Source organism: Mustela nivalis (assembly GCF_964662115.1).
Source record: "Mustela nivalis genome assembly, chromosome: 1".
Taxonomy (NCBI): Eukaryota; Metazoa; Chordata; class Mammalia; order Carnivora; family Mustelidae; genus Mustela; species Mustela nivalis.
Window position 1 is genome coordinate 182,847,714 of NC_139020.1, and position 26,601 is coordinate 182,874,314.

Genomic DNA, 26,601 nt, shown 5'->3' on the forward strand with positions numbered 1-26,601 from the left:
AGTAATCTCTACACCCCATGTGGGACTTGAACTCATAACCCAGAGTTCAAGAATAGCATGAGCCAGCCAGGAAATCCAACTTAAAAACTTAAAGTTTGTTTTTTGTTTTTGTTTTTGCTTTTGTTTGTTTAAGGTTTTATTTATGGGTGGCTCAGTCGCTAAGCGTCTGCCTTAGGCTCAGTCATGATCCCAGGGTTCTGGAATCAAGCCTTGCACTGGGCTCCCTGCTCAGCAGGAAGACTGCTTTCCCTCTCCCATTCCCTCTGCTCTTGCTGTTTCTTCCCCTTGCTGTCAAATAAATAAATAGAATCTTTAAAAAGAAACAATTCAAAAAAAGATTTTATTTATTTATCTGACAGAGAGAGAGACAGTACACAGGCAGGGGAATAGCAGGTAGGGGGAGGGGAGAAGCAGGCCCCCTGCTACACAGGGAGCCCAGGACCTTGGGATCAGGACCTGAGCCAAAGGCAGATGCTTAATCGACTGAGCTAACCAGTTGCCCCTGAAATTTATCTTAAAAGCAGCTTTATACTACTAGTGTAAATGCAAAGCAGAATTATTTTGCATAAATCAAAGTTAAGCATTAAATAAGCACAGTAAAAACAAAAAATATATATATGCTGACTTTGCTGTGAAGGCTCTGAAGCTCTCTCTTTGTTCTAAAAAGCAGAGCAAGGGGACACCTGGGTGGCTCAGTGGGTTAAAGCCTCTGCCTTTGGCTCAGGTCATGATCTCGGGGTCCTGGGATGGAGCCCCACATCAGGGTGTCTGCTCAGCGGGGAGCCTGCTTCCCTCTCTCTCTCTCTGCCTACCTCTCTGCCTGCTTATGATCTCTGTCTGTCAAATAAATAAATAAAAATTAAAAAAAAAAAAAAAGAATCTGATTTCAGCTCAGGTCATGATCTCAGGGTCTTGGGATCAGGCCCCAAGTTGGGCTCTGTGCTCAGTGCGCAATCTACTTGTCCCTTTGCCCCTCCCCCAACCTGTACTCTCTCACTCATTCACCCTCTCTCAAATAAATAAATAAAATCTGTGGGGAAAAAAGGCTGAGTAGCAGGTATGAAAGAGATGTTCAAGACACACTATCTTCTCCCTGAGGTCTTCTTCACATAATCAGAAGGTCTGAAGGGAGACTTAAAGGCAGGAAGGAGCTTTGTATGCAATTTAATGTATACCTTAAATGACACCCCTCAGGGTTTTGAGAAATATGATTTTTTGGATGCAGAACCAAGAAAAACATCCAAGCCAAAGCAAAACAGGGAAACCTAGCACTTAGAAACACAAGGCTGAGATAAAAGATGATATAAATCCAATTTTACAACCATGAATCTCAAGATTTGGGGAATAGGCTGCTTTGTTTGTTTTATAACAAGTAATTACTTTGAAACATCAGCATCAGCTGAAACACAAAAAGACATTTTTAAGCAATGAAAATGTAGAGGCACTTGGTTGGCTCAGTATATTGTCCAACTCTTGATGTTGGCTCAGGACATGATGTCGGGGTTGTGGGATCGACCCCTGTGTCCAGTTCTGCACTGAGTGGGGAGTCTGCTTGGGATTTTCTCCCTCTCTGCTCTTTCTCTCTCTCAAATAAGTAAATCTTAAAAAGAAGAAGAAGAAGAAGAAGAAGAAGGAGAAGGAGAAGGAGAAGGAGAAGGAGAAGAAGAAGGAGAAGAAGAAGAAGAAGAAAAATGTATTTCTCAATGAGAAGACAATGCAATGAGTTGTTCTGATTTTTTTGTTTGTTTATTTGTTTTAATTATAAGTTTAGGAAACAAATGGACATGGATTCAAATCCAGCTCAGCAATTTATTACATAATATACTCTGAGTTTCCCTGAGCTTCAATGCCTTCATCTATCAGGCTCCGGAGAAGGATGAGTGGTTTTCTATTACGCATGGTCATCTGCATAATACTTTAGGTTAAAGGACAATTTTCCCACAAATGAATACCTGGCAAATATTTTATTGAACTCATTACCAGTGGGAATCAATGAGATGTCACACTTCTTTCAAAGGAAAACTCAGGGATGCGTCATTGGCTCTGTCAGTAGAGCATGTGACTCTTGATTACAGGGCTGTGAGTTCAAGCCCCTTGTTGGGTGTAAAGACGAGTTAAAAATAAAATTCTTTTTAAAGGAGAAGTAAAAAATCAGAGAGATACATAGATGGGAATGCTGACGTAAATTTACAAATAGATAAAAAAAAAAGTCTTCTTCCACCGTGTAAGAGGGAAATCAACTGGCTATCCACAGGACAGAATTTCTTTGTGTCTATGGACAAGAATAATTTGCATTATTACAGGTTTATCATCAACTTCTAAATTTTTCTGTTCAATACAGAAATTTATACTAAAACAGTTTTCAATTTAACTTTTATGTCAACAGACATAAATAGTTTAGTCAAAGATGAAGATGTATATTTCTGTAGGATTACATGACCTCCAGTGACTTCAGTATTCTACTAAAAGAATATCCATTCATCCCCTTTGTTTATTTCAAAGTCTTAAATTTTTTCTTACACTAAGTCAAGACCTAATCCGCAGAAGTTAACACCATTTCTGAAAATAATATATTTATAATACAAAATAGACCAAGTAGAAAAAAAAATTGTTCACATTTAAAATATCACCAGTGTTGGGCACCTGCATAGCTCAGTTAGTAAAGCATCCAATTCCTGGTTTCAGCTCAAGTCATGATCTCAAGGTCATGAGATCAAGCCCCTCACTGGGTTCCGCAATTATCAGAGTCTGCTTGACTCTTAGGCTTGAGATTCTTTCTCCCTCTCTCCCTCCCCCTCCCCCTTCTGATACACACTCTCTCTAAGAAATAAATAAACCCTTAAAATAAATAAAATGGGGGCACCTGGGTGACTCAGTGGGTTGAAGCCTCTGCCTTTGGCTCAGGTCATGATCCCGGGGTCTTGGGCTAGAGCCCCACATCGGGCTCTCTGCTCGGCAGGGAGCCTACTTCAACCCCTCTCTCTGCCTACTTGTGATCTGTCTCTCTGTTAAATAAATAAAACCTTTTAAAAAAAAGTCACTTAAAAAATAAATAAATAAAATGAAATCCGTGTTAATGATTCTGTAGTTATCATCTCACTCATGGCAAAGATAGAACAGAGAAGGTCCCTTCCAATTCTAAAATTTTAGGATTCTTTTTTTTTTTTTTTTAAGATTTATTTATTTGACAGAGAGAAATCACAAGTAGTCGGAGAGGCAGGCAGAGAGAGAGGGAAGCAGGCTCCCTGCTGAGCAGAGAGCCCGATGCGGGACTCGATCCCAGGACCCCGAGATCATGACCTGAGCCGAAGGCAGCGGCTTAACCCACTGAGCCACCCAGGCGCCCTAGGATTCTTTTATCTAGCAGGTTACAGTGTTTATTCATAATTTACTAAAGCAAAGTTTCAAAAAGGCTAGGTAGAAATTGGAAATCAACCTGAAACAAAAATAATTTCTGAAATGAAAATGTAAGTTTAAAAAAAAAAAAAACAAAGAGTTGATAATAGAAAAACAAAATTAAAACAATTTTCAGTAAAATTTGAATTATATATTCCCAGGCTTTTCCCTACTGAAGAAATAGTAACAGAGAAGGACACTACCAAACATGAAAGAGGACAAGTCTCTAACTCATTGTCCTGATCGATACAGAAATCTATGGTGAAACAGTTTCTAAGACTCTTCAAAGGGACCCGCATGATTTTTAACTCATTTGTTTGCAATCTTAAACACTGGTTCAGTAACAAGAGTGTCATCTTATAAGTAATAAAGGAAATTCAAGGTGTAGTTTCTAAACAATTAACATAGCTTCTGAGCATTCGGAAGTTGATTTCTTAATTACATTCAATTTCTTAAATCCATTGTGAACTCAGATTTCCAATGAAGCTCTGTAAGTCTTTTAACATCCCCCCCACAGCCCCCAAATTAGCTGGTTCTTATTGTCAGGGTAGGGGGAGTTCTCAGCATCTCTCAGCTATTTAAACCACCCAAGCTCTCAAATAAATTTAGTGAACAAAGCAAAGGAATCCAAATGACATTTCCTTCTATTCACAAAAACTTCAACTTTTATGTTCAGTAATTAATGGCAGCATTTAACCAGAACTAAAGTACAAAATCGGGCAGTTGTTAGTTACCATAGCCCTGTAATAAAGTGTCAAAGGTTATCACAACAGGATATCTGTGTTTAAATGGAAAGAGATAAAGAGACAAAGTCAAGCCAGGGATCCCTGTTTTGTTTTCCAAGTGGAGGGAAGTCCGCTGGAATAGGCTTCTAAACATCCGAAGAGCAATCTCGGCCAACAGTGAATGCGATGTTCTATTCCTTCTTTCCTTCCAATGCTGAGTGACAGAAGTCAGCTATTCTATTTGAGTGCCCGAGATGTGTAACATTTTACTGGCATCTTCTCCTGATCTGTATATAGTATGCATTTCCACTCCTGACTTACGGAAGGAAGTTCTAGAAGCTGTTGGAAACAGGGCTGGCCAGCCTGTGCTGATGGCTGTTTGGGGACCATGGACCATCTTCCCTATGCCTCACATCTCACGATCTGCTTTCCCAGAGACTCCCCCCAACACCACCTCATCATGATTCTAACACCTTGACTGAGCAAGTTCTAGAATTCAGAAATAAAGAACACTGGGGTTCATTACCAACTCTTGCAAGGGCAACAGCATAAGCAACAGGGACTTCCTACAGAGAGGAGAGGGTTTCCCAAAAAATATGTAATAAAGATATTCAGACGTCTGATTCCATTGTAATACAGATTTCTCACAATGACAAAGAAAAAATTTCCACTTTGGCAGCATTTATCCAGGACCGAAACATCCATACAGAGAACGAAGTCACGCCTGGATGTGGCAGTATTGTGGAAACGCTGAATCATCGGTGTAGCCTTGGTACTATCTGGGGTGAAAGAGTACTTTAGCTTTAAAGGAAAAGGGGGAAAACAATAGAACACCACCACCTAAAAATGACCTGTGATCGATGTTTTAACCACTTCTACACGGAGCAGGCAAAGTGACTTGTAAATGTCATGTCAGCGAGTACGTCCCAACTGCGTTGTGTCCGCAGTGTCCACTGACGCTTCCCTATTCTTCTCCCTGCTGATTTCCTTGAAAGTGGGCTTGTGGTCACCTGCTGATGTATGTCTAGCCAGATTTTTAGGAGCCATAGTGGCTGACTTGCACAAAGGTCTTTCTGTCTGAAGCATATACCAGATAAAGGATAATTAATTATAGCGGAAAGGTACTGGGGGAAAGAACTGGCAGCTAGAGTCCAGACATCAGCAGAGTCACAAGGAAAAAATAAATCCAAGAACATCTGAATCCCTTATTGGGGCCAGGAAAACTTCTGGATGTAAAATCACATTTGTACATAACAACGGACTCACAATACATGCACAAGGGAGCCCTTCAAAGGCTGGGTGTGAGTTAGAATGTAATGCACAGAGTTTTGCCCAACCCCTCAGATAGCCTCTTGAAGCCAAAATAAATGCATCTGTTTAATAACACCTGTATTTACCAGACTGGCTTATGGGTTGAAGACAATTTCTCTAGAATTATTCCCCCTTTTATAAATTGCCCACATCTGGCTTATTTTGCTGAAAAAATTTTTTTTCAGCCATAAGGCTTTGCCAGTCTTTAAAAAAGCCAAACACTCCCTCCCACCTCTCCATCCCATGATCTCTTATCCTTACAACCAAGGGACAATGTCAACTTTTGCCATGTGTGAGGGAGAGGAGAGGACAGAAGGACAAAAAGAGCAGCATCAGAAGGAGAAAAGTCTCCCAGCACAGTTTTGAGAGAAGGTTTAGGAAGATTAAGATTTCTCCCACATCTTGAAAACTGGATTTTATGGAACTGGGCAGACATGATTCTATTTCTTTCTTGTCCCAGATGAAATTATAACCCACAAAGGATCAGTAAAATTGCAATTGATCTTGGCCAGATTGCCTCCGTTTCGTCGTTCCAAGTTCAGCGGCAACGTTACTTCTCTGGAGAGCTGCTTCCCTGACTTCCAGGTGTAACGTAGAATCAAGAGTCACTAACTTCTCCCCTCATTTTACCACTTAGCACAGCACTCTTGGCTTTTTCTCATTTTTTGCAACTGGGGATGTGTATGCTATGGGTGTGCGTTTACTTTCTGGTGTTCTGTTTGCACACCCTACCATGACCCTCCGAGAGCATGGTCCTTACTACTGCCAAGGCAGGAGATACTGCCCATTGCTTACTCAAGGATGCATTTAATTGTGCTCTTCTTCCTAATTTTGTTTTGCAGAAGGAAGGGGGCCCACAAAAGAAAACAAAGCAAACCAATAAAAATTGCTACGTTCCTCAGCTCCCTTGCAGATCAGGCAGCCAAGATGTGGGTAGGGAGATAGACACAGGAATTGCCGAGTGGAGCTTTCCAGCAAACCATGGTCCTGGGGTGAGGAGTCCTCGGGAACACACATTTTCCCTTCCGCCATTCCCCATTTCCTGCCTGGAATGCAGACGCCGCTGCAGTGGAAGCAGCAAGCTTGGGACCACAAGAAGGTAGAAGCAGACAGGGTCCCCGACCGACTCTTGGAGCCACTGTACAAGCATGGCACTGCCGATGTCTAGACTTCTAATTATGTGAGAAAAATAAAACCCTTACTTGCTGTAAGCTGTTGCTTTTGATGTTTTGGTCACTTCCTGCCAGAAGTCATTCCTATTGACACAGAGCAGTGCTCCCAGTACTTTGAATGGTGCCGGGCTTGTGGTAGATGTTCAAAGTCTATGAAAGAGGGAGGAGTTGAGCCATTTCAAGCCATTCATATCAGGTCCTTATAGGTGCGTGCTGGCCCTTGCAGATGCCAGTTTACGGTATTTTTCATCCCTGAGGACTACAAGTCAATTGACAAAGAGACACAGGAGACAAATAGAGATACTCTTTTGAAGATTTATTTATTTATTTTGAGAGAGAGAGAGTGTGGTGTGAATGAGAGTGGGGGAGCGTCCAAGAGAGAGGGAGAGAGAGAATCTCAAGCAGAGTCCCTGTTGAACATGGAGCCCCACTTCTGGGCTCCATCTCTCTGCCCAGAGATCACAACCTGAGCTGAAACTAAGAGTCAGACGCTCAACTGACTGAGCAATCCAGGTGTCCCAAGATTTTTTTTTTTTTTTAAGATTTTATTTATTTACTTGACAGACAGAGATCGCAAGCAGGCAGAGACAGGCAGAGACAGGCAGAGACGGCAGAGAGCTCGATGCGCCGCTTGATCCCAGGACCCTGAGATTATGATCTTAGCCGAAGGTAGAGGCTTAACTCACTGAGCCACCCAGGCATCTGTCCCGAGATATTTTTTTAATGACCATTTGTTCATGTAATATTTCTTGAACTCCTACCATGTCCCAGACACCACACTGGGTATAGGGGGTAAAGCAACAGACAAACCTGAATCCCCCGCCCTCCTGGTGCCTCTGTTTGGTGGGGGGGAAACCAAGGCCATGAACAAGACATGTATGTGTGTTAGAAGTTAGAGGGCAATTTAAAGAAGGTGATCAGAAGAGGCCTCCCAGAGGGGTTATCGGAGCACAGATCTGAAAGGGTCACATGCTAGTAGCAGAGGGACTAATGTACTAGGAAGTGGAAACAGCAAATGCGGGGGCCTGTAGGGAACACTCCTGTGCCTGAGGCTTTACCATCCCTGCGCCAAGCTGACATCAAGTGTCAAATTACCAGCGGCGCATCATTTTTGCCTGAGGGCTTTCTCTGGGCTGCCGAAGGCTGCTCTGCCCACACAGGCAGCTGGCTGGCAGTGGTATGGGGACTGGGGACAGGAGAGAGCTGGAGTATACACACCCCGGGGTCCCAGACCTGTCTGGAGGGCTAACACTGGGCTGTGTGTTCTACACTGGCTCCTAGAGTTTGCCAGGAGAATTGATATCAGGGGTCCAGAGCGGTAGCTGGGTAGCGGTAGCGGTAGCACACCTTTATTAAGAGCCTCCCTCTTGGGGCACCTGGGTGGCTCAGTTGGTTAAGCGTTTGCCTTCAGCTCGGGTCATGATCTTGGGGTCCTGGGATCCATCCCGTGTGGGGGCTCCCTGTTCAGCAAGAGAGGCTGTTTCTCCCTCTGCCCCTCTTCTCTGCCTGTGCACCCTCTTTCTCACCTTCTCCATAAATAAATAAAATCTTTAAAAACGAGGCACCTGGGTGGCTCAGTCGGTTAAGCATCTGCCTTCAGCTCAGGTCATAATCTTTTTTTTTTTTTTAAGATTTTATTTATTTATCTGACAGAGATCACAAGTAGGCAGAGAGGCAGGCAGACAGAGAAAGGGAGAAGCAGGCTCCCTGCTGAGCAGAGAGCCCGATGTGGGGCTCGATCCCAGGACCCTGGGATCATGACCCGAGCCGAAGGCAGAGGCTTTAACCCACTGAGCCACCCAGGCGCCCCTCAGGTCATAATCTTGAGGTCCCAGGACTGAGCCCCAAGTCAGGTTCCCTGCTCTAGGTGGGGAGTCTGCTTATGCCTCTCCCTTTGCCCCTCTTCCCGACCCCCCCCCCACGGCTGTGTGCTCTCTCTCTCTCTCTCTCACGCATGTGCACTCTCTCTCTAATAAATAAATAAAACCCCTTAAAAATATCTTTCCAAAAAAAGTCTCCCTCTTCCCTTCTCAATGAGCTAGAGGTATTTCCTTCACTTTCCAAATAAATGATTGACACTCAAATCCTCCTCTCCAAGTCTACTCCTGGGGGGTCATAAACGGGGAAAGGCATGTCAGGAGGTCCCTGAGTGCCAGAGAGAGGGGGGCGGGAGCGGGAAGAGAGGGAGTCAGACAGGAACGGTCCCTCCGTCCACAGCCTGTGGGATACTGGAGATTGCATCTCTCACCCATGTGAGCTGAGCCTCCGATGGATGGTTTTGCGGGGAGGAGTGGCATGTTCTGATTGAACATCTTAAATGTTCACTCCAGCTGCTATGTTGAGAACGGATTGCAGGGGGGATGATGTTGAAGCAGGAACACTTGGGAAATCATTCCCGGCTACAGGTAATAGATGATGAGAGCTTGGATGGGAGCAGTAGCTTTTGTTAAAGCTGGCACAGAGAACACTGCCTAGACATGGTGCCAAAATCATCTTCCTGTTCCTCTTCACCTCGGATGAATTTACCAACCAAGTAGAGAGCTGGAAACCCTCACGCTTCCAGGCACCGGGCAGACTCAGCGTTCAGGAAGTTGCACACACCTGGGTCTGAGTCCCGGCTGCACTGCTCATGGCTAATACAGCTGCGCACAAGGGGCCTAATTTCTCCAGGGCTAAAAATATTACCTACCGTGTAGGCTGCTGTGAAGACCAAATTAAATGAGAGAATGTTTGTAAATTGCTGAGTGCCATGCTTGGACCAATAAATTACAGCTTTAATAGTATAGCGCCCTAATTACCATATTTCATCAAATAGAAGACACGACTGTTCGTAATGCATTGTTATTTATCTACCTCCAAGGAAAAATAAAAACTGCTGCCAATTTAACGATGACACTTGGCCTTAATGACAGTCCTAGGTGACACATGAATAAGGCATCCCAGCTTCTCGCAGCTCTGAAATTTCTTTCATCTGCTTTAAGGAATTTGGCCATTTCTCCCACCTCAAGCTGCATGGCTTGATGTTGTGATAGGAAATGCTTTTGTGCATATCTGAGAAACAGCATGTAGTCAAGAATAATTGGCAGCTTCATCTCCTTGAGGGTGTCTCTTCTCTTAGGTTCCTGCCACAAACACTTAGAAGAATTGATGTGTTCCTCCCTGGATGTGTATCTGTTTCAATAACATCATTCCTACCCCTGCTACTCTGTTTCTGTAGCCACAAGAACTGTGGATAGAATGACTTTTCATTTAAGGCTGAACCATTGTGTTCATTCTTCTATCAAATGTATCAAATGTCAGTGAGATCCAACATGTTTAACTCTGACAATGTGCAAAATGTTTCTGCAGCACCAATTTTGAACCTATATGACCAAGTCAACAGATTCACAGGCAAGGACTACTTCGTCAAAACCCAACAGAAATGCACACACGTGGATACCAAAACTTATACTAGAATGTTTGTAGCAATGCTATTCCTAAGAGCTGCAAACTGGAAACTTCCCCCATATCCATCAATAGTGGAACGGATAAATCACCAGTTGTCCATGAGCATACCATGGAATCCACAGCAATGAGGGTGAGTAAGCCAACACAAGCAACGACATATGTGAATCTCACCGACACACAGTGGAGAAAAAGAAGCCAGATTCAAAATATAATTCCATTTACAAAGTTCAAAAGCAAGCAAAACTCACCCATGCTGTTAATAGTCAGGAAAATGAGGGTGGCTCAGTCCGTTAAGCATCTGCCTTCGGCTCAGGTCATGATCCCAGTGTCCTGGGATCAAGTCCCGCACCCGGCTCCTTGCTCAACGGGGAGCCTGCTTCTCCTTCTGCCTGCTGCTCCCCACTCTTGTGCTCTCTGACAAATAAAAAAATCCTTAAAAAAAAAAAAAAAGAAGAAGAAGAAGTCAGGAGAGTGATTACTTGGGACAAGGGTGAATAATAACAGGATTTGGATGAGAGGAACATCCGGGTGTCAGTAACCTTGTCTATGGAGCTAGGTGCCGACCACTGGGTGCGAATGATTTATGAAAATGAAGATTCAGAGTCGCCTGGGTGGCTCAGTGGGTTAAGCCTCTGCCTTTGGCCCAAGTTATGATCTCAGGGTCCTAGGATGGAGACCAACATTGGGCTCTCTGCTCAGTAGGGAGTCTGCTTCCCCCTCCCCCTCTGCCTGCTTGTGATCTCTCTCTCTGTCAAATAAATAAATAAAATCGTTAAAAAAAAAAAAGAAAATGAAGATTCATTGAACAACATATTCATGAGTTGTACACTTTTCTGTAAGGATATTGTAGATCAAAAATTGTTGAATACTGATGCTTTAGAACGTTGTACACACACGGTACACAACAGGTGTGTCCATATGAATGAAAAATGGATTCTTTTTTAAATTAGGTCAGAAAAATGATGCCTGAATGAAAGAGGACTCCTCGTCCTGTTTAACACAAAGTCTTATTTATCAAGCTTTCTGCCAAACCAAACAATAAGCACTTGATTCATTCTTTGTCTCTCGAAAGTAGTTATAATAGTAACATTCTCTTAAGAAAGCATTTTTTTCCATTTTTCTAATTTTTTCTTTTTTCTTCCAAGGTCATTTCTTGTGAAACCTGTCCTCTCCCCAAACACACATCTGCACTATGCACCCAAGGTGCTCCTTGTTCAGTCTTTATCTCGGTGTCAGTTTTCCTCAGATGATGAGGACCTCCCGTGGGTGCAAAACCCGGCAGGAACACGGCAGACGAAGCAAGCACTCTCGCCTGGAAAAGTCTGGAAAGCATTCCAGGAGAAGTATGTAGAACAGCAGCTTCCAGCACAAGGATCTGTAGCTCACCAGGTCAAGGCTCAAGTCTGAGATGAAATGAGAGCCATGAGCCCGAGCAAAGCCCACACTCCGATGGGATTCTGTTTCCTCTGTACACTAGTAACCGTTGTCTCTTCTTATTTATGCTGCAATTTACCAAACTTCTGGCCATTTCCCTCCAACTTCTGGAACAGCCCGGGGGGGCTGAGAAGGCTGGCGGCTGCTCTCCAGGAATACCTGACCCTCTCTTCCTGCACAACGCAGCGTAACTTCTCCCATCTGCTCTTATATGCTTGGCTGCACGGCTCAGTTCACATCTCTCCGCACTGAATACACACCCTCGAACAACCCAGGGAGGAACTGCACGGGTCCGCTTACATGCGGACTACACTGTAGTCCGTGTACGTGTGTTTCCCTTATGGTTTCCTTAACATGTTCTTTTCTCGACCTTACTTTATTGTAAGGATACAGTGTATGATACATATGACAAACAAAATATGTGTTAATTAGTGGTTTATGTCATCAGTAAGGATTCTGGTCAACAGCAGTTTGGAGGAGTTGAAATTAATACATGGATTTTTGCCCCTAAGTTGTTCAAAGGGTAACTGTATTAGTATATCCAGCAGCTGAATACCTACCGCCCCATAGACCTCCAGCTACTCCGGATGGACTGGAAGAATCACACAGTGCCCCTCACCCCATACTCTGTACCCACAAATCATGGACCATAATAAAAGGCTGGTTTTTATGGCACCATGCTTCAGTGAAGTTTGTTACGCAGCAATTACTGGAACAGTCACAATTTGGTTCAAATGATGAATGATTAATTGATGAATAATTACATTGAATTTGTAGATTTGGGGAACAACTGAGAAGCTTATTAGCCCCATGAGGATCACAGATTATGACAATGCAGATGAACCTTAGAAAACCATTTGTACTGGGTCACCAGAGTGGCTTAGTTGACTGAACCCAGCTTGGTTTTGGCTCAGGTTAAGATCTTGGGGTTGTGAGAAGGAGTCTTGTGTTGGCTCCTCGCTCAGTGGACAGTCGGCTTGAGATTCTCTCTCTCCCTCTGCCCCTCCCCCTGCTAGCGTGCTCTCTCTCTCATTCTGTCTAAAATAAATAAATAAATATTTCAAAATGAAACAAAACATTGGGACCAACTTTTCACTTTCAAGTTTGAGGGTCTTAGGGTAACTTTATCCTCTGCTTTTCCCTAAATGTTCCCTACCCTGGTAATTTTTCTTTTCTTTTCTTTTCTTTTTTTTTAAGTAAACTCTGCACCCAATATGGCGCTTGAATTCACAACCCTGAGGTAAAGAGTTGCATGTTCCGCTGATGAGCCATCCAGGCACCCACCATGGTAATTTTGTTTGGTCCTGTGGCTTTAAACATCTCTATACCAACAACTCCCAAATCCTAGCTCTAACCCAGACTTTTCTCCTGAACTCCAGACCACTTATTCAACCACCTACTCAATCTCCCTCTTGGATGTCTAGGGAAAATGTTGACATTAACATGGCTAATCTGCAGGGGTGCCTGGGTGGCACGGTTGGTTAAGTGTTCGACTCTTGGTTTTGGCTCAGGTCGTGATCTCAGGGTTGTGATACTGAGTTGTGCGTGGTGCTCTGTGCTCATCACAGAGTCTGCTTCAGACTCTCTCTCTCTCTGCCCCTACCTCCAGTGCACTTTCTCTCTCTCTCTTTCTAAAAAAACCCAAATCTTTAAAAAACAAACAAACAAACAAATACGGCTAAATTTGACTTGTGTTCCTCCACACCACAGTGGTTTGTTCTATACACAGTCTCCTATCTCAGCAAGTTTCAGCTTCCTCCGTCCAGTTGCTCTGGCCAAAGACCTTGGATTCATCCTTGCGTCCTCTCTTTGTCTCAGTTTCCATACCCTGTCCACCAGGAAATCCTGTTGGCTGTACCATCAGAATGTACCCATGATCTGCGTTCTTTTATGTGATGGTTGGCCGGGGGTGGCTGTAAGAAGAGACACAGGAAAGCTTCAGAAAAACAAGGTTTAAAGGACTCCTAGATCCCAGAAGCAGGAAGCATGGCAGGCTGTATGGGGCCATGTGAGGAGTGCCAGGTTTTGGTCAGGGGAAGGAGACAGGAAGAAGGAAAAAAATCTAGGTCGGAGCTTTTACTGCAGTTTCTGCAGGGAAGGCTGGCCAGGGCAGGGTACATAGTGTAGGATTGACAAGTTTGAATAATTTCTTAGAGTTTGAGCTATAAGGGTGGTCCCCAGTTGTCTATTTGTGTTTTTGTAAAATTTTAATGTATTTATTTATTTGAAGAAAGCTCTATACCCAACGTGGGGCTTGAACTCACGACCCCGAGATGAAGGGTTATGTGTTGTACTGACTGAGCCTGCCAGGAGCCCCGACAGCTGTATATTTGTAGATGTGTGGGTGTGTGTAACATTTTTCTGGCTTTCTTCCTTTTCTCTCTACCTCTAAATGTTGAGGGGACTCAGGGTGGATCCTGGCCTAGATCACTACCTTTTTTTTCCTTCTTCAATCACCTACTTCCCTAGCTGACCTCATCCTGTCCTGTGGGGTTTTTTTTTTTTTTAAGATGTTGTTTATTTATTTGAGAGAGAGAGCATGCATACACCCACAGAAGCACGAGTCCAGGGAGGTGCAGAGGAAGAGGGAGAAGCAGGCTCCCTGCTGAGTGCAGAGTCCTACACGGAGCTCATCCCAGGACCTGGAGATCAAGACCTGAGCCAAAGTTAGATGCTCGACTGACTAAGCCACCCAGGCTCCCCATGTCCTGTGGCTCTAAAATGAACCTATTTGTGAACGACAGCTCTTGGTAAAAGCAAGAGAAAAAGTAGCAAGGGAATTGCTTAGTTCTGTGTACTGACAGTGATGGAGGGCACTAGTTCTGATTTCACTTGGGGGCACAATCTTTAGAGTACTCTTGGGTGAACTTAGAGCAGAAATTTAAAAGCCTTCATCCAAAGTAAAGGCACTACATAGAACAAGTGGCCCAGAGTGTGGGATTGATTCTCCTAGCTTTTCCTATTACATAGAGACACCTCCCACTGAAAGAATTTAAGATTATAAATGTGCCCCATTGGCCCACAGGTAAGATCAGACTCTCCAGGCCAGCAGGATATCTGTGAAGTAAGAGAACCTCTAAATAAGGGTAGGGCCATTGTTTTCAGTTATGGCTCTTTGTCTCCAGGGGATGTTGGGCAACGTCCGGACACATTTTTGATTGTCACAACCGGGGAGGGGTGCTACTAAACACGAAACAATACACAGGACAGCTCCCGGCCCCACAACAAATTATTCTCTGGCCCCAAATGTCAAGGGTGCTGAGAGTGAAAAGTCCTGGACTAACAGCAAGTACCTTCTCTCCCCCTCCGCACCCCACCCGACCCCATCCCATGTGGATCTCTCATCCCTTCGGTGATCTTCTAAATTAAATAGTTTTTGGCTCTATCAGCTTAGACAACAAGCTTTCATAGTCTGGGTCTCCATTTTAGAGGAGCGAATCTGCAAAGATCACCCCCAATAAAGCATGCCCCCTGGTATTCACACCCTCCCCTCTTGAATCTAAAAGGCCCTGTGACTCACTTTAACCAGTAGAAAGTCATGTATGTGACACTATGACTTAGGCTTCTTCTTCTTCTTCTTTCAGATTTTATTTATTTATTTGAAAGAGCTCAAGCAGGGGGAGAGGTAGAGGCAGAGGAGAAGCAGGATCCCCATCGAGCAGGGAGCCTGATGCGGGGCTTGATCTCAGGATCCTGGGATCGTGACCTGAGCCGAAGGTCAGGTCATACTTAACCCACTGAGCCACCGGGCTCCTGGTGCCTGGTGGCTTCTGTTGTTGTATTTTGGGCAGCTCTGAGGTGGTATGTAAGAAAAGAAGTCAGCTGCCTGGTAAGGAGACCAAATGGACAGGCTACATGGAAAGGACATATGGAAAAGTAGGGGCTCTGAAATCACAGAGAGACAGACAGACAGACCAATGGTCTCTGAAAAAGAGAAAGAGAGGCACGTGACCCAGTGGAGCCCAGCCTTAGAGCTATTCCTGTCAGGCATTAGGCAAACAAGCTGTTGAGCTGCCAGATAATTCCCACACAAAGGGTTAGCACAAGGAACAGAAGAACTGCCCAGCTGAGCCTAGGCCACTCACAGAACTGGAAGGATAACAAAAAGCCTGTAGGTTTTTAAAAAAATAAATATTTATTTTTATTATGCTATGTTAGTCACCATACAGTGTATCATTAGTTTTTAATGTAGTGTTCCATGATTCATTGTTTGCATATAACACTCAGTGCTCCATGCTATCCTTGCCCACCTTAATACCCATCACCAGGCTCACCATCCCCCACCTCCCTCCCCTCCTAAATCCTCAGTTTGTTTCCTGGAGTCCAGAGTCTCTCATGCTTCATCTCCCTGCTCTGATTTCCCCATCTTCATTTTTCCCTTCCTTCTCCTAGTGTCCTCCATGCTATTCCTTATGTTCCACAAGTAAGTGAAACCATATGATAATTGTCTTTCTCTGTTTGACTTATTTCACATAGTATTATCTCCTCCAGTTCCATCCATGTTGATACAAATGTTGGGTATTCATCCTTTCTAATGGCTGAATAATATTCTATTGTGTATATGGACCATATCTTCTTTATCCATTCGTCTGCTAAAGGACATCTTGGCTCTTTCCACAGTTTGGCTATTGTGGACATTGCTGCTATAAACACTGGCGTGCATGTGCTCCTTTGAATCACTACATCTGTATCTTTGGGGTAAATACCCAGGAGTTCAGTTGTCGGGTCATAGGGTATCTCTACTTTTTTTTTTTATTTAAAGCCAATAATTTTTATTTAAGGAGTTTTTACATGTTATTCCTTCCACTGCCAGTCACTGCTCATCACCATAGTTCCTCCAAAGTTAGACTCATAATCTTCAAAACAGTTCTTTTAAAAAGAACTTGATCAATCCACAGTTGTCACTGTCACTCCTATATAACAGGAACATAAAGTAAGGTTCCATTTCCAGAGATGATCATGTAAACTGAAGCCAGCCTCCCTCAGAGTTCTTTCAGCTGGGTTTCTTGCATCTCCATTTGAATACGGAATACTTTAAGAACTCCCCACCTGTAATCTTTGGGATCCAATGTCTTTACTTCAGGGCCCTGTTTAGGGTCTGAGTGTGGATCTGCCTGGTTCTCAATTTCAAACACCCTAGAAAAGGAGAAGCATTACTTCCTCTTGAAAATTATCTCAAGCTGAGCAATATGAAAAACCGTTAAGAATACTGTTTCAATAAAAATACCAGGTTTAACATGAACAAAGCCAAGAAAACCAACGATGCCAGATATTGAGTTTCTATTGCACTGTCCTTTGAACACCCAGCAGGAATGAGCTGCTGAGGGCAGATACCATGCAGTGCGAGGGTATCTCTATTTTTAAATTTTGAGGGACCTCCATACTGTTTTCCAAAGTGGCTACACCAACTTGCATTCCCACCAACAGTGTAAGAGGGTTCCCCTTTCTCCACATCCTCTCCAACATTTGTTGTTTCTTGCCTTGTCATTTTTTGCCATTCTAACTGGTGTAAGGTGGTATCTCAATGTGGTTTTGATTTGAATTTCCCTGGTGGTTAATGATGATGAAGAATTTTTCATGTGTCTATTAGCCATTTGTATGTCTTCTTTATAGAAGTGTCTGTTCATGTCTTCTGCCCATTTTTTGACTTGATTATTTGTTTATTGGGTGTTGAGTTTGAGAAGTTAAAAAGCCTCTAGTTTTAAGCTACTATGCTTTGAGGTAGTTATTTATACAGCAATACATAATTAAAACTGTTTCTATTTTCTTGAAAATAAAATGGTGAGGCAAGATGATGATGTTATAAGTTATTTTTAGCCTCAAAATCCTTCATTGAAACAAAATCTTATCCAGAAGAATAATATATACGTATCTGCCAGGAATACTTTTTCTTTCTCCCTCTCTTTCTTTCTTTCTTTCCTTTGGATGCAAGTGACAAAAACCAATTGAAGTAGCTTAGGGCATAATGGGTCTCTTTCCTCATGTGGCAAGAATTCTGAGGTAGGTGGTTGCTGGAATTGGTTCAGTGGCTCACTAAGGTCAGGTTCAATGTTTCTGTGATTTCAGGCATTCCTATCATACTCACGGTCACAACGTTACTAATGTAATGGCAGACAGGATAATGGCATTGAAAAGAGGAAGAAGGAAGAGGGGAAGGTCAGTACCAGCCACAGAGGTCCATTTTTAATAAGGAAGTCAAAGTTTCACAAAACTTTAAGCATCAGGGCCTTCTCATATGTCAAGAGCCAACACTGGGTCATGTGTCAAGTCACAGCTGCCAACAAGACTGAGAAATTGAAGGGCAGGATTGTCATGAATAGCTTTCATCCTTCTCCACACCTTGGAGTTGGGCTGATTGTCACTGAACACAAAATCAGGGTGTAGGAAGGAAGACGTGGGTGTGAATATTGAGCAATAGGGAACTGGCTTCTGAAACTATAGAAAGCACAAAGCAGAGTTGATCCGACTGAATTAGAGCAAAAGGATCTTGATTCCTGTCAATTCAGCCTCCCTTTCCTCACTATTATCCTCTATCACCAGGAGGCTCCAAAGGGGCCTTCCGGAAAACCCCAAGACTCCAGAAAGCCAAATCTAAGAAAAAAAATATCGCTTGACCATTTCTTGACGTGCCTTCCTGCTCTGACACTCCAGAATCATGGGAGAACTTGCGTATTTGAGGAATCATAAGGAGATCAGCATGGAGGGACTGGAGGGAGGGGAAGAACTGAGCCAAGTTAAGTAGAAGCTTGTTCATTTGCCCACAGCTGCCTTCTTCTCAAACCTCATCTTCCCTAGGATCCTTCTCCCAGGACTTACTTTGGTTTCACTTTTGTCCTCTTTGAGGGCCAAGAGCTAGAAAGGTCAGATCCAAAGTCTTATTGGAGAGATGGCAAGAGAGAGTCTATGGATGAATCTTCCTAATTCTCTTTTTCTTCTTCCTTCTTACTTGAAGGCTGGTGTTGACCAGATGAAATTTTTTCTTTTCAGCTAAGAATTGCTGCGTCAAGAAAATATGACACTTTACTTTATGGGACATACACTCCATCAGTAATACATCTATCCTGAGGTGGAGGGAGTGTGGAGTCACAGTGCTAATATGGGCTCCAAAGGACGAAGGGAAAGCCCTAATGTTCTTAGCTCCAGGGCTGCCGAATATTTGGGATAAGCCTTTGGTTTCTCTTAGAAACCAATGAATAGACTTTGTAAGTGCCAAATCACAGTAAGCCAAGTGTTAACAAACTGATTAATGACACCCGCTAGCAATTAGCAGGTCCACAGGATTATTACCCTAACAAACTCTGTTAACATGAGGTAGAAGGGTTTTTTGTTTGTTTGTTTGTTTGTTTGTTTTGTTTTGTTTTTTAAGTAAGATAAGTGTGGAATTTGAATGTTACATGTGATCCTTTAGAACTGGAGCATCAGAAAGCTTCCATGGACAAGGACAATCTCTCCATGGGCAGATGAGATAGGATATGGGCATGGGGTTTTCAACAATCCCAAGCACTATTTATAAGGCTTCCTAGCAAGACAATGGGAGAGAAACTTGAAGTAAACCCACGTGCCATTTACTGCAAGAGTTAAAATATCTTTAAAAGGAAGTTTAGCGTGATGGTGGGATAACTGGCAACAAACCAACAATAAAGGATCGACACTCAAGCACCACGCTTGCATGACGCCTTGTCTTATGACAGCTGCCATTATCCCTTTACAGAGATGAAGGATCACTGAGAACCTTCAAATGTCAACAATATAGAACAATTGGTCGACAAGTGGAGCAATAGTGAACCATATGATAAAAGGATGATGCCAATGACTGTGACAGCTTCTGTCATTTGTTGAGAGCACAGTATGTGCCAGGAGCAAGAAATGTGTGTTATCTCATTTAGCTCTCATGAGAGCCCTGTGAGATAGGTAGTAGCATAATAACAGATATGTTAGAATACTAGATGCTGTTATAATCCCCCATGCACAGAAAACAAAACTAAGAGTCTAAGTATGCCCAAGATAGGGGCGCCTGGGTGGCTCAGTTGGTTGGGTGTCCTACTCCTAAATTCGGCTCACGTCATGATTTCAGGGTTGAGAAACTGAACCTTACATCAGGCTGCCCATTCAGTGGGGAGTCTGCTTGAGATACTTCCTCTCTCTCTGCCCCTCCCTCCGTTCCCACACTCTTTCTCTCTCAAATAAATCAATAAATCTTCAAAAAAAAAAAAAAAGAAAAAAGTATGTCCAAGATCACCAAGATACTTAATTCGAAACCTCCTGATTCTGGAACAAGCAAGCTTATGCACTATATCGCTTAAACAGCATTTGTGCCAATAGAATCAGATTTCTGTTTTTAAAGATCCTCTGAAAACGGAGTTAAGTATTTCAAAATCCACTGAGCCTGTTTATTATTGGAGAACGGGGTCTTTTGATTATGTTTTGTTTAGGCTGCATTTCTAAATTCACAGATTCACAGTAAACAGACATGCCAAGCTCAGAGACAACCTAAAGTACGTACTAATTTGGCTGGCCAAATTACTTTTATGCCTTTTTAACATTGCTGGACTTTCAAGAAAAAAAGCCAGGATGGAATTTAAACTTCTTAACAAAACACAGATAATCACAAACAAATCTCCCATTTGGAAGGAAGGAAGAAAGGGAGGAAGGAAGGAAGGAAATCCGTCATAGCATCTTAATCAACATCCATGGAAGAAAAGAAAAAAGAGGAAATCCTCCTTTAGGTTTCTGAGATTCCTGAGAAAAACATTCCCATATTAGGATTCTTGGTCAAAGATGAAGAGGGGGTGCCTGGGTGGTTCAGTGGTTAAGCATCTATCTTCTGCTCAGGCCCTGATCCCAGGGTCCTGGGATCAAGCCCCATGTTGGGCTCCCTGCTGGGTGGGGTGCCTGCTTCTTTCTCTCCCTCTTCCCTCCTGCTGTCTTGTGCTCTCTCTCTCACTCACTTACTCTCAAATAAACAAATAAATAAAAAGATGAAGACAGACTCTCTTCTCCCTTCCAACCACTGACGAAAAGTTCTTTTTATAAGGTACTGACCAACGGGCTCAGAACTTCTACAGACTTCAGTTAGAAAGTTTCCCACAAAGTCCCTTTTACTTTCTACTCCAAATGACATGAAGTAATGTGTTAGAACACACATCTTAGACACACTGTCAGATTCTCCTAACGGAACTTTCCTCTCTCTGGGCAGTGCCTCATCCATGCAGGGTCAGCCTTCTACTTCTGGAACAGGGGATCTTCCTCCTGAGCAGTTGTCAAGGGGTTGGATTATACAACAGAGAAGAGAATTAGCTCCCCAGAAGGGTAAGCCTTGACCAACAGGAAATGGGAGCCTGGAGGGAAAGGGGACAATAAATTCTCCTTTCTTACCCTCCTCCATGAACTACTTCCAGGCGCACTTCCTCCTCACAATCCTAGCAGAAAACTCCTGGGCACAAAGCAGACAGGCCTGATGTGCAGTCAGCACGTGTCCTCATGCAGTCATGATGCTCACAAGAAAAAGCATCACCTGGTTTCACATCTTTCTTTGCTTGGCTTCTCTTTTCCCTCCCGCACTTCCCTGGGCTTCAACCTCCCAAATCAGTTTCAGGGCCTTAGGCACGGCTGCAGGGCTAGAGATGGAATCCTTGGAGCTGGGTGTGGCTAACTTCCTGCCAATGGGATGTGAGCAGAAGTGGCATATGCAAATTCCAGGTCTCGTCCTGCCAATGGGATGTGAGCAGAAGAGGTATATGCAAATTCCAGGTCTGGCCCCTAAAACAATTGAGTACACACTTCCCTTCCTCCCCTTCCTCCGGCTCTTTCTCCATTATCCTTCCCTCCACTTCCTGGAAGTAGCAATAATTGGAGCAGATTTGGAGGTGACAAATCAATGATTGCTGAGCTACCATCCCAGTACAGAACCATTTATATCACTCTGGTGGGGTTTTTTGTTTGTTTGTTTTAAGATTTTATCTACTTACTTGAGAGAGAGAGAGATAACAAGTTGGGGAAGGGCAGAGGAAGAGGGACTGGGACAGACAGACTCCCCGTTGAGTGGGGAGCCTGCCGCAGGACTGGATCCCAGGACCCTGAGATCACCACCCCAGCTGAAATCAGACGCGTAACCAACTTGAGCCACCCAGGCACCCCCATCACTGAGTTTTTAAGTGAGAGAGAAATAAACTTCTATACTTAAAATGAAAATTTGTTGCATACTTCAATCTTTGCCTTTGGCTCTACTTTCTAAAGAACTTAAGCCAAGACCAATACTGATCAACTCTTACCTGCATTTTATTTCCCAGCTAATTTCTGGTGAGCTCTCTTCCCCTGAATTATACTTAATGTTCTGGCTGAACTATAAAGGTGCTACTCTGACTTAGGAAGGCATTTACATCTGGAAATAAACGCTTCCATGGCCAGGCCAAAACTTGGGCCCAGGTTTTCTCCTCACAGAGTGACCTTCTTTTATGTCCAGGATGATTGACAGATGACATCCAAATGGAGGCATCGATCTTTGGAGCACTGAGCAGCTGGTTTCCTTTATTCTCAAATAAAGATATGACAAAGATAAAAAGCATGATCCAGAGAAAGACAGAAAGACTTAAGCAGCTCTCAGGAGTCCATTCACATCCCCTAGGAAAAATTAGTAAATTAACCCTTATGAATGTAATAGTCTGTGGCTGACAGTGCCCATGGCCTTTTCTGCTCAACTCCTTTAACATAAAAGAAAGACCAGTGCAAGGTGAATGGCTAAGGTCTCGGCCTGCTGAGGCAGGATCAACCAAAAATCCTCCAGCAAATACCTAAACCTAAGGACAGTGTGTCTGGAAGTAGAGATTAGAAGGATGGTGAACATATTAAGAGAAGGGAAACAAAATTCAGACATCTCCCTTTGATCAGCAAACTGTACTAGGAATTTACCTTAAGGACATTACTAAATGGTTAGTCGGGATTACTATAAAGTGATGTTTATGGCAGGATTGTTTGTGTTAATGTGATATTACAAAGCCTCCAAATAATATGATTAGTAATGTGGTTTTACAAAGCCTGGTACATCCACAGAAGATAATATTATATATATTATAATATATTATATTATGTTATATTATTAATTTTGTATCATATATTATATATAACATATATAATATTATATTTATAAATACAAATTTATATATATTATATTATATTTTGTGGATGTGCCAGGCTTCATAATTTTAAGTATCATTATATATATAATATAATACTAGATAGTCACTCAAAACGATGAAACAAGATTTGTAATCCTTACCATGAAAAAAAAAGTCCATGAAAAGATGGGAGCTTTTACAAAGCATGTTTCTAAATACATGAAGATGGTATCTAGAGTCTGGAACAGTGGTTCTCAAAGTGTGGTCCCTGGACCAGCAGCATCAGCATCACTTGGGAAAGAAAATGCAAGTTCCTGACCCTACTTCCTGAATCAGAAACTTCTCTATTGCACCCCGTACTCCATTTTAATAAGTCTTCCAGGTGACTCTACGGTACTCTAAGGATTGAGAGCCAATGGTCTAGAACAAAGAGGGGGTTGTTATACATATTTCTAAGGTCTGAGTAAGAGCTCAGTTTCCCCTTTATAATTTGAACGTAGACCAGTGTCAGGGTTTTTAGTGACAGTGGCCAGCAACAGAAAAACCCAGCTCAAATGGTCTCAAACAACAAATGAATTCATTACTTCACATCAACTTAGAGCAGTTTCCAGAACACACGCTCCGCCTCCATTTCCTGTCATTCTTTGATGTGTATGCGTCATCCTAAACCTCGCCGTCACGTGGCTGTTGTAGTTCCATATCCATCCAGATACACCACGTCCAGAAGCAAAAAGGGGCCATTTCTTTTGGAATCTCCTTCTTAACAGTAAGAAAACCTTTCTCAGGAGCTGTCCTCTTGCCCCCACACCTTCTCCCATTCCTCAGCTAATTACTCCTGAGTCACATGCTCATTCCTCAGCCTATTACTCCTGAGAGGACTAGGAAAACTAGGATCAGCCCAGACTGATCAGTCTGGAGTCCCTCTTGAGCTGAGCTTGAGCTTCAGGGAAGGTAGGTTCACCTTCCCTGAGCAACACCACAGCCCTATCTATTAGTATGGGGAAGACATGGCTTTTGCGTAGGCAACAAACTAGACTGACTCTAGACTAGGCATTGTTTTTTTTATACTGTTCCATCGAACTGAATTCTTCACCATTGCTATGAATTACTTGAGAGGTGTATTGGCAAATGGAACCGCTCAGATTCCTTCCTTCCTCTTCCTCCCTTCCTCTCCCTCTCCCTTTCTTTCTTTTTCTCTCCCTCCCTCGCTCCCTCTCTCTCTTTCTCTTCCTTCTTTCCTTCCTTCCTTCCTTTCCTTCTTTCTTTCCCATGCTTTGGAAATTACTCCTGAGACTGAAAAAGAATAATTTGTGTCATGCCAGGTTTTTCTTTTTTCTTTCTTTATTATTTTTTTAAATTTTTAATTTTTTTAAATAAACATATACTTTTATCCCCAGGGGTAAAGGTCTGTGAATCACCAGGTTTACACACTTCACAGCACTCACCAAAACACATACCCTCCCCAATGTCCATAATCCCACCCCCCTTCTCCCAACACCCCTCCCCCCAGCAACCCTCAGTTTGTTTTGTGAGATTAAGAGTCACTTATGGTTTGTCTCCCTCCCAATCCCATCTTGTTTCATTGATTCTTCTTCTACCCACTTAAGCCCCCATGTTGCATCACCACTTCCTCATATCAGGGAGATAATATGATAGTTGTCTTTCTCTGCTTGACTTATTTTGCTAAGCATGATACGAAGTCAGGAAATGACAGATGCTGGCGAGGATGTGGAGAAAGGGGAACCCTCCTACACTGTTGGTGGGAATGCAAGCTGGTGCAGCCACTCTGGAAAACAGCATGGAGGTTCCTCAAAATGTTGAAAATAGAATTGCCCTATGACCCAGCAATTGCACTACTGGGTATTTACCCTAAAGATACAAACGTAGTGATCCAAAGGGGCACGTGCACCCGAATGTTTATAGCAGCAATGTCCACAATAGCCAAACTATGGAAAGAACCTAGATGTCCATCAACAGATGAATGGATCAAGAAGATGTGGTATATATACACAATGGAATACTATGCAGCCATCAAAAGAAATGAAATCTTGCCATTTGCGACAACATGGATGGATCTTTCTTTATTTTTAAGGCAACTTAAAAGACTCACAGTCCCTAGTGTTGTAAAGCTCTGGAGCAACTGGAAATCTCACACATTAAACAGGTAGAAGTATAAATGGGTATAAATATTCTGAAACCCTTTTGGATAGTATCTATTAAAGCAAAACTTATTTGGAGGTTCCTCAAATGCAAATGCAAAATGACTTTGCAATTTCACTCCCAGGAATTCCCAGAGAAAGATGGGCAAGAACATGCAGGAGAATGACCCTAGCCGCTTCCCTCACAACCAGCCCAAACTGGAAAACCAGGTAGAAACTGGCAAAGCCAGCATTTCGAAGCCAGATGTGTTTGCTTCTAAGTCCTGGACTGCCTCAAACAGGACAATTTGGACTTATATTTTTAAAAGGTGAATTCCAACTCATTTTATAGTTAAAGTTGTTGAAGCCTGTAGGTAGTCATGATTTTTAGCTGCACCAAAAAAAAAAAAAAAAAAAAAAAAAAAAAGGCATAATTGAAGAAAAGCTTGACCACTTAGCCCTTTATGAAGAAATGTGACTTTCAAAGGTTTGGAAGAAGTCTTTCAAGTTGAGCTTTTTATCAGCTTGATTCATTTTTCTCCTTTTGCTAATTTTGGACTTCACTTCATTAACTTTCCCTTGAATTTAAGTTTAACACCTTTCACTAATCCTAATAAAATAATAGAACAAGTTCAGACAGGCTCACTATCAAGTCAGTAGACAATGACTAAGTAATTCCTTCATGAAGTACTTTCTTTGTATCTCTTTGCCATACTTATCAGAGATGGGTCTACAGTACCTCAAACATCTCCTACACCAGTTAACCCAGGAAACCTGAAAATGGTTAGCTATCTCCTCTGGGGCCAGTGAAATCTGGTGCTTAAGGTTTTAGACCTTCAAATCTGAAACACCAGGATCAAATTCTGGCTTTATCATTTTCAGTGGTATGACTTTGCGCAAGTTATTTAACTTCCCTGGAATCCACCCCCCCTTTGTAAGATTTTTATTTATTTATTTGACAGAGAGAGAGAAGGTGCATAAGCGGGGGGGGGCGGCAGGCAGAGGGAGAGAGAGAAGCAGGCTTTCTGCTGAGCAGGGACCCCAATGTGGGGCTAGAACCCAGGACCCTGGGATCCCGACCTAGGCCAAAGGCAGATAGCTAACTGACAGAGCCACCCAGCATCCCTGAAATCTGATTTCCTTATCATTAAAATGAGACCACCACCACCTATTACCCTTGGGTTTAGAAGAGGTAGGAATGAAGTAAATCATGTAAAACACTGTATATACTTCTGCATATAACACAGTTAACTCTTACTAATACCTGGCACAAATCCACGCTGCCTGGTACTGTTTCTTGCTCAAGTGTTCACTCCAGGTATTTGCATGGAGGGCCTGTTACGTGCAGAGCGCTCTGAGGGACACAGGGACCAATCCTTTCAGCATGTCAAAATGAAATAACTTTATTCTGGAATTCATTCTAAAGCTATTTAGTGTGCATCTAAAAACGCCCGCCGCTGTATCAGGTATGGGGAAGCAGGGGCAAATAAAGCAAGTCCGCAGACTCCTGAAGCTTATACCCTCACTGGAGGAAAGAGACAATAAATGACAAATGATGGCACAAAGGCACAAGACGGTCAGAGTTCGTGGAGAAGGTAAGGCAGGTGTACGTGACACAGAGTATCTGAGGAACCCATGATGGATTTTGCAAAACCTCCTGCTCCTCGTCCTTTCTGTCCTGACCTTTCGGACTGATGAATGGCCCACAGAGCCACAGCAGCCATGTTGGGTGATAACACGGAACCTGGGCGCGTGAGCTGGAAGGGCCCCCGATCTGAGGTGTCCTTCTGCCCCAGCTCGTCCCGCATGAGCCACTGCTATTTTGTGTTTTTGTGGCACTGAGAGCCAAGCTTAATAGTAACCA

General features: G+C 43.1%; 1 long non-coding RNA gene across 1 annotated transcript in view; it reads right to left on the reverse strand.

The window, feature by feature from the left end:
* Positions 1–6,640: 6,640 nt before the first annotated feature.
* Positions 6,641–26,601, reverse strand: part of LOC309862761 — a 58,232-nt gene continuing 38,271 nt past the window's right edge. Inside the window, exons 2-3 of the long non-coding RNA XR_014310698.1 lie at positions 10,300–10,483; positions 6,641–6,754 (exon numbers count right to left, since the gene is read on the reverse strand). This is a non-coding gene — a long non-coding RNA (uncharacterized lncRNA). The remainder of the gene's footprint in view (positions 6,755–10,299; positions 10,484–26,601) is intronic.